Raw genomic sequence first — 9,480 nt, forward strand, 5'->3', positions numbered from 1 at the left:
TAGGAGCAGGAGTAGGCCATTCGGCCCCTCGAGCCTGCTCCGTCATTCAATGAGATCATGGCTGATCATTCAAATTCAATACCCTGTCCCTGCCTTCTCCCCATATCCCTTGATCTCTTTAGCCTTAAGAAATATATCTAACTCAGTGAAGTGAAATAAAGAGCAATTAAAGAACAAGGTAGAAGCCGCTGTGGCCCTTTTGACAGGAGAATAAATTCGCCTCTGGATGTTCGCCACAGCAAGTTTAAAAAATATATGTTTCCACCCGGGCTCGAACTTGATAACCGCTACAATGTGGAAATCACCGACTCTGAAGCAGCAGCAGAGGGCTACTGAGTCAGTTAACTCCCTCTGTGCTGATCGGCAATGGGTTGCCTCAATTTAAACAGCTTCTGTCCCACACTGAATGCTCTGTCCTTCTCCCCCGCTGCGCTTTACAAAAAATGTCACTGGTCCCCCCACACACCCCGAACGTGAATCCTTCCACATCCTGACAGTGGGGCCGTTGAAGCTCCCACTGTCTCCCCGCGATCAGCGATCTCACCCAGTTTGTAAAATTAAGCGCGGAACAAATGTCACGCAAAGAGCGTCTGTAACCGAAATCTGTAACAGAAAGTAATGGATTTATTAACCAAGATTAAAGCAATTATTACTCGTCTCACAGACTTGAATTATCTTTCTGCAATTTACTGTTCCCAAATCTTGTGTCAACATAAATTCTTTGATTGAGAATCGAAAGCGGGTGAGTGTCATTCGACCACCAGGAACCAGGTATGATACTTCTGTATATATGAACTTGAATACACAACAAAAACTGACTAGACCTCGTGGCGCAACGGTAGCGCGTCTGACTCCAAATCAGAAGGCTGCGTGTTCAAATCACGTCGGGGTCACTGTTCTTTTACAGCTCATATCAGTCTGGACAATTAATATCTTATTTGTTAACTCACAACAATGAGTATTAGATATATTTTTTATATTTGTTCCTGGGATGTAGGTCTCGCTGGCAAGACCAGCATTTATTGCCCATCTCCGAGGTGGTGGTGAAACACTGTAGTCGCCTTTCATCACTTACAGATCTACATCATAGAATCAGAGAATGGTTACAGCACAGAGGGAGGCCATTCGGCCCGTCCAGCCCGTGTCGCTCTCTGCAAGAGCCCTTCAGCTAGTCCCACTCCCCCGCCCTCTCCCCGTAGCCCAGCACATTTTATTTCCTTCAGGCACTTATCCAAGATTTACATGCATCTGTGTTATTGATTCATTTATTTGGGGGAATCTGTCTCATTCAAAAAGCATGTTCTGGCTCTTTATGTCTGATACACCCAAAATCCATTTAGAAGAATCTCACTTTCAAACACAGATATTTATATATTGATAACCTGATGCATATGATAAAAGTCAAGAAATTAAATGTACAACTGACACACAAAGGGAGACTGGATAGGCACTTGAGGGAAATAAACTTGCAGCGCTACGGGGATAGAGCGTGGGGAATGGGACTGACTGGATTGCTCCACAGAGAGCCGGCACGGACTGGAAGGGCCGAATGGCCTCCTTCTGTGCCGCTTAGACTCTATGACTCATTGACATGCAAAGGATCGCATCAGAACACAAACACTCGCTTGATACAGAAACAGGCCACCCATGTACACACACTCACAGCTCATATTGTCACACGAAGCTGGTTCCATTTCTATGAAAAGTCTACACGCCAAAAGTTTAATTGTTTTTCACAAGCTGCCCGCCCTGTTGTGTATTTCGAGCAGTTTCCTACTTTCACAGTGGCGATTCTGGGGCTGGGTGCATGTCATAAACACTCAACATTTTAAACCAAGGCTCCTAAAATACAATGAGATAGGGATAAAGGTTCATCGCATGCTGAGGGCTAAATAAATGATTGAATTTCTACAAAATAACTTTATGAATTAATAAATGATGTTTAAATCAATTATTCTTTTTTCCACATGAAAGTCATGTAATTCATTTTAATCAGGTCTCGAAGTAAAAACTGTTACTCCCCTGACCTGGAATCAACTCCAAGAGAACGCTGAATCCTACCCACTAGGGAACGTTGCATTGCACCGTCACAATATTTATCAATGCATTTGAGTCTATTCGGAGTAAAGTATGCAATAGCGAAATACTGCAGAGGCTGGGAATCTGACATAAAAACAGAAAATGCTGGAGATACTCAGCAGGTCCGGCAGCATCTGTGGAGAGAGAAACAGAGTTAACGTTTCAGATCGATGACCTTTCGTCAGAACTGGGAAAAGTTAGAGATGAAACAGATTTTAGGCAAATGGGGGAGAGGAGGAAACAGCAAGAGGCAATATTAGTGATAAGGTGGAAGGCAGGAGAGATTAAACGACAAAAGGGATGAAGGTGCGAGGCAAAAGGAGATGGTAATGGGACAAGTAAAGGAAGGAGAGATGGGACCAGAGGAGGTGTAAATGGGAATGGCAGAATCATGAACAGCTGCCACCTGAGAAAATAGGAGCAGAGGTTATGGTCTGAAATTGTTGAACTCGATGTTGTGTCCAGAATGCTATAGAAATAGAAATACAAGTATGTTTCTGACTTGTATTACATGTAAATGAAGTTCATGGCTCTGCTGCTTATAAATATTTTTACATGTATGTGTAATCTTTAGGTCGATGACCTTTCGTCATTAATTCTCTATATACACATATAGAACTGGTAGAGGCCAGCGCGCCGTGTGAGATTACATTTGATTTGTGGATGTTGCACAGCCGGTATGAGGGAAACAGACGAGGTTGGAGCATTTTACTGAGGTTTCGAATGAAGATAAATGCACCCCAATAATTGAGAAAATATTTCAGGTACATGTAACTAGATTTGTAAGCCGCAGAGTCATGAAATGCTTTTAGATGTGAACAATCAAAAATGAATTTGTATCCAATACGGATTGACCCATTCTATGTAGAATTATCGCATTCGATTTCTGTGTTCCCTGGTAGTCTAGTGGTTAGGATTCGGCGCTCTCACCGCCGCGGCCCGGGTTCGATTCCCGGTCAGGGAAGTAACTTTTGTAACAGTCTTTATTTAATTTAAAATAACTTGTTAAAATTACTTACATGTATCTAATGTGAACAAATGTTTTAATTAGCATTAATTAACCGATAATCTTAATTTGCAGAATGAATTAAATGCTAAAGATGCTTCAATAACGTGTATTGTGCTTTCTATGTGATGAATTGTTATGCATATCTCATTTTACACCATGGCCCGGGTTTTACGGTGCTTCCGACAGCGAATGCACAGCGTAGGCTCTCGTACGCCTTCAGAACCACCCCGCAAGTTCCAGGTTTCCGCACGCCCGAAAGCCCAGAACTTGTGATCTGTCAAGTTTCGCTTGGACAGATCCACCGCATCTGCTACAACATCACTTTTGCTGGTGCAGAGTTGGGCTAACTACTGCCCAGCGAATGCCCAGGAAACCCTTACACCAGGTAATAGAATCAGAGAAATTTACGGTACAAAAGGAGGCCATTCGGTTCTTAGTGTCCACATTGGTCGAAAGAGCGATCCAGCCTAATAGCAGGCGTAAGACCTTCTTTTGCCAGTGCACGGGTGAAAATAAATGTTAAAATATTTTTTTTAATGATATGAACATACATACATTTTAAATTCGTTTAGGTAAATTCTGGCCCGCTTTAAAATGTTCAAATTTATATTTCATAAAATTAAAAATTGTATTTTAAATGTTTAATTAATTTCATTAAGTTTGAACAAGTGATCATTTATTTTTATTTCCGTGGTGTGAAATGTTTTTTATTTGGAGATTTCGATTGGGGTTTTGAGGATTCCATACATAAATGGAATCCCCATTAGCCTCATAGGAATCCCCTTTTTGATTGGTTGGCCTGGGCCATGTGACCCCAGAGATGGTTGCGAACCTTGTGCGCCCCTGTGATCCGTGGGCCTTTATGCAGGCGGACGCCAGCGGGCCCTGGGCGGCAAGAGTCCGAAGCTCCGGAGACACCAGGTAATTCGCATTTGTTTTTCGATTCCGAGGCGTTAGCCGGTGGCGAGCCTCCGATCGCAATTTCCAGGCCCATTGTATTTCAGGAGTCTGGTTTAAAATGTTCATTGCTTATGTCACCAGGAATCTTGTGCAACTTTTGTTCAATTTAACAGGACCGGTTATTGCACAGAATAACATTTTCTGGAACATGAATACTGCAGTTGTGGCCGAACCAGTGTTTTATAAAGGTTCATTGTAACTTCCTTGCTTTTGTGCTCTATGCCTCTATTTGTAAAGCCCCGGATTCCATAAGCTTTTTAAACTGATTTCTCAACCTGTCCTGCCACCTTCAATGATTTGTGCACATATACCCCCAGGTCTCTCTGTCCCTGCACCCACTTTGGAAATGTATCCTTTAATTTATATTGCCTCTCCTCATTCTTCCAACCAAAATGTATCACTTCACAGTTTTCTGCATTTAACTTCATCTGCCACATGTCCGCCCATTCCACCAGCCTGTCCATGTCCACTTGGAGTCTATCACTAGACTCCTCACTGCTCACTATACTTCCAAGTTTTGTATCATCAGCAAATTTTGAAATTGTGCCCTGGACACCTAACTCCAAATAATTAATATATGTCAAGATGGGCCGTGGTCCTAGTACCGACCCCTGGGGGACATCTTCCTCCAGTCAGAGGAATAACCGTTCACCACTACTCTGTTTCCTGTCTCTTAGCCAATTTCACATCCATGCTGTCACTGTCCCTCTTATTCCATGGGCTTCAACTTTGCTGGCAATCCTGTTATGCGGCACTTTATCAAATGCCTTTTGGAAGTCCATGTTCACCACATCAACCGCATTTCCCTCATCAACCCTGTCTTTCACCTCATCAAAAAATTCAATCAAGTTGGTAAAAGACGATTTGCCTTTAACAAATCCGTGCAGACTTTCCTTAATTCATCCACACTTGTCCAAGTGACCGGTCATTTTGTCCAGGATTATCCTGTCTAAAAGCTTCCTGACTACCGACGTTAAGCTGACTGGCCTGTAGTTGCTGGGTTGAACCTTATACACCTTTTTGAACAAGGGTGTAACATTTGCAATTCTCCAGACGTCTAGCACCACCCCCGTATCCAATGAGTATTGGAAAGTTGTGGCCAGTAACTTCACAATTTCCACCTGTGCTTCCCTGAGCATCCTAGGATGCATTTGATCTGGTCCTGGTGACTTATGGACATAAATACAGCCAGCTTTCCTGGTACCTCCTCTTTAACAATTGTTATCACATCCAATATCTCAACCACAGCTCATTAACTGTCGGAGTGGGCCCGGGCGGCGCTTCAGAAGACAGGTTGAAAAGGCAAAGTCACTCTCTCGGTCTCAAGTGCTCTGCTCATCAAGAATAGCCACATACACAAAATGGTTTTTACAATAGTTACCTCTTATCTCCACTACTTTTAACCAGTCGGCTCCTTGGTTTTCAGTATGTTATGGGAAAAAGAGAGCGGCAGCTAACCGGCGTCCAGAAGAGAATATAAACAAAAGGTTTACAGCCAGACTTTCTAGTACCTCCTCTTTATCAATTTTTCTCCCATCCAATATCTGAACCACAGCTCATTAACTGTAGGTCTGGGACCGGGCGGCGCTTCAGAAGACAGGTCCAAAGGGCAAAGTCATTGTCTCGGTCTCAAGTGCTCTGATCATCAAGAACAACTACACAGAAAAAATGGTTTTACAATGGTTAGCTTTTATCTCTAACGATATCTGTCAGTTGGCTCGTTGGTCTAGAGGTATGATTCTTGCTTCGGGGTTATTGGTTGAAACTTGCGAGAGGTCCCGTGTTCAAATCCCGGACGAGCCCTTATTTTGCTCGCGAATTATTGCTGTTCGAACTTTTGCCAAAAAGAAACACTGGCATTGATACAGAGCTTTTCACGAACTCAGGACGTCCCAAAGCGCTTTATAACCATTGAAGTACCTTTGAAGTGTTGTAATGTGGGGAAAGGCGTGCCTAAATCACCCCCACATGAATCTCAACACTTTGGGAAGGTGCAAAGAATCAGGCGCCTCAATGACTTGGACTTTCTTTGAATGAGTTCTGCTTGTAACTGCACTCGAGCTTGAAACAGCTCCTGGGCTTCCATCTCACGGGAGCAGAGTGTGGTCGCTGTGCAGCGGTTAGCGAGTCGGTGACGAGCTTGGGGTGAGACACGTCGCTTTCAATCTATGAAATTTCACCAAGGGCCAGAGAATAGAAACGCTGAATGGAACAGTCCCTGTGAGCGATGGACTGAAGGGGACGGCGCTCCGAGCACAGCTGGAAAACGCGCAGTGCATTAAAAGGGTTCGCAACATTAAATGTCAGTGTTATTAATCCCGCAATAATTAGACTTATAATTAACAACAGCATTTAGACAAACCCTCGCGAATTTTAACCGGAGAACTCAAATACGTTATAGTTCCGAGTTCGAGATACAAGTTGATCAAACCTTTATCGGATTCTAAAGTATCGGTTCCAAAGGCCACTTTTACGTCTTTTCCTCGCCTCTTCTACGTGACACAACTGCCCACCTTCTAATGGAATGTCATCGACCGGAAATGTTAACTCTGTTTCTCTCTCCACAGATGCTGCCTGACCTGCTGAGTGTTTCCAGCATTTTCTCTTTATATTACCCGACCTTGTTACCAGAGTATCACTTCCCTTATCTCCTAACCACACTCCTTCCTTGGATGTAGCCCTGTCCGACAAACAGGCTCCATTCGCACAACGGGATGTTCAGGCATTAATTGGAACTAGAGCTTCTTAAGGATAACAACAACAAATTGCAAATGTATGTAGCTTCTCAAACTAATACAGCACATCAACCTTATACAGAACCTGAAACTAATATAATGCCTAAAACTAATTCAGCACCTCAAACGAATACAGCCCCTCAAACTAATACAGATGTTAAAACTAATGCATCACCTCAACCTAATAAAAATTCTCAAAATGATACACTATATGAAATTAATACAATAGCTCGAAAAAATCTAAGACCTCAAACTAATACAGCACCTCAAACTAATACAGTATCAGAAACTAATACAACACCTCAAACTAATACAGCACCTCAAACTAATACAGCACCTCAAACTAATACAGCACCACAAACTATTACAGCACCTCAAACTAATACAGCACCTCAAACTAATACAGCGCCTCAAACTAATACAGCACCTCAAACTAATACAGTACCACAAACTATTACAGCACCACAAACTAATACAGCACCTCAAACTAATACAGCACCTCAAACTATTACAGCACCTCAAACTAATACAGTACCACAAACTATTACAGCACCTCAAACTAATACAGCACCTCAAACTAATACAGTACCACAAACTATTACAGCACCTCAAACAAATACAGTACCACAAACTATTACAGCACCACAAACTAATACAGCACCTCGAACTAATACAGCACCTCAAACTAATACAGCACCTCGAACTAATACAGCCCCTCAAACTAATACAACACATCAGAATAATACAGCACCTCAAACCAATACAACACCTCAAACTAATGCAGCACCACAAACAAGTTCTGCACCTCAACATAATTGATCACCTCAAGCTAAATACCTGGAACGACCTGAAAGTAATGCAGTAAATCAAACTAATACCGCCTCAAACTGACACAGTAGCAGCAACTAAAACTAGATAAGTGTCTCAAACTTGTACGGCGGCTAAAACTAACCCAGTGCTATAAACTAAAACATCACCTCAAACTAGAACGGCACCTTAAGTTAAAACACACCCTCCAGCTAACCCAGCTGTTAATTAATATAATTAGAGAAAACAGCTAGGAATTAAGATTCTAAATGCAGAGTCTTAGTTTTAGAGATGTTATTATAGGAATTGATACAAGGAACACGCAGGGCTTGAGGAGACCACTCAGTACAATTATTGATCTCAAGCTACAGGGTGGCCGAACCTCGATCTCCCTAAATAGCGTGAGGATAGTACTCAAATATATACTCCGGTAAACTGCTCTGTGGGCAGCTCAGTCCCGGATGCGATTAGCACTTGAATTTAATGGAATCTATACTTTATAACCCTCAGCACAGTGAATGCAATTTAACTATATATACCGTTAGTTTTATCTTACTACAAATCAATCAAAATCTCCCGCAAACAATTCTTAGGTATTGTTGACTCTCCACTGCTTTATGTTTATGTATCTCTCTATCCCTAAGAAAGTATCTATCTATCAGCTATCTATCTGTCTATTTATCTGTATGCCTGTCTATCTATCTATCTATCTATTTATTTCTATCCATCTATCTATCTATCTTTCCTTCTATCTATCTATCTATTAATTTCTATCTATCTATCCATCTATCTATCTCTCACTCTCTCCCTCTATCTATCTATCTCTCTGTCTATCTATCTATCTATTGATTTCTATTTATCTATCTTTCCATCTATCTATCTGTCTATCTTTCTATTTCTCTATCTATCTCTCTGTCTATCTATCTATTTCTATCTATCTCTCTTTCTATCTATTTCTATTTATCTCTCTATCTATCTATCTCGATCTCTCTCTATCTCTATCTGCCTGTCTATCTATTTCTATTTATCTATCTATCTATCTGTCTGTCTATCGTTCTATCTATCCACCTAGCTATTTCTATCTATCTCTCTCTAACTCTCTCTCTCTATCTATCTCTATCTCTCTATCTGTCTGTCTATCTATCTGTTTCTAGCTATCCATCCATCTATCTTTCTATCTCTCCATCTATCTCTCTATCTATCTCTCTATCTATCTCTCTATCTATCCATCTATCGCTTTCTATCTATCTATCTTTCTATCTATCTCTCTATCTATCTCTCTCTATCTATCTATCTTTCTATCTATCTCTCTATCTATCTCTCTATCTATCTCTATCTCTCTCTCCATCTATCTCTATCTCTCTCTCTCCATCTATCGCTCTCTATCTATCTATCTTTCTATCTATCTCTCTATCTATCTCTCTATCTATCTCTATCTCTCTCTCCATCTATCGCTTTCTATCTATCTATCTTTCTATCTATCCCTCTATCTATCTCTCTATCTATCTCTATCTCTCTCTCCATCTATCGCTCTCTATCTATCTATCTTTCTATCTATCTCTCTATCTATCTCTCTATCTATCTCGATCTCTCTCTCCATCTATCGCTCTCTATCTATCTATCTTTCTATCTATCTCTCTATCTATCTCTCTATCTATCTCTATCTCTCTCTCCATCTATCGCTCTCTATCTATCTATCTTTCTATCTATCTCTCTATCTATCTCTCTATCTATCTCTATCTCTCTCTCCATCTATCTATCTCTATCTATCTCTATCTCTCTCTCCATCTATCGCTCTCTATCTATCTATCTTTCTATCTATCTCTCTATCTATCTCTCTATCTATCTCTATCTCTCTCTCCATCTATCTCTATCTCTCTCTCCATCTAT

At 41.2% G+C, this 9,480-nt stretch overlaps 2 non-coding genes across 2 annotated transcripts; both read left to right on the plus strand.

The window, feature by feature from the left end:
* The first annotated feature begins 821 nt into the window (after positions 1-821).
* Positions 822-893, plus strand: trnaw-cca (transfer RNA tryptophan (anticodon CCA)). Its single transcript has one exon. It is a non-coding gene; the product is annotated as a tRNA-Trp (tRNA).
* A 2,078-nt stretch (positions 894-2,971) lies between these two features.
* On the plus strand, positions 2,972-3,043 carry trnae-cuc (transfer RNA glutamic acid (anticodon CUC)). Its single transcript has one exon. It is a non-coding gene; the product is annotated as a tRNA-Glu (tRNA).
* The last annotated feature ends 6,437 nt before the right edge of the window (positions 3,044-9,480 follow it).

Source organism: Somniosus microcephalus, unplaced genomic scaffold (genome assembly GCF_052327205.1).
Source record: "Somniosus microcephalus isolate GS21.2 unplaced genomic scaffold, FLI_Smic_1.0 unresolved_chr4, whole genome shotgun sequence".
NCBI classification, from domain to species: domain Eukaryota; kingdom Metazoa; phylum Chordata; class Chondrichthyes; order Squaliformes; family Somniosidae; genus Somniosus; species Somniosus microcephalus.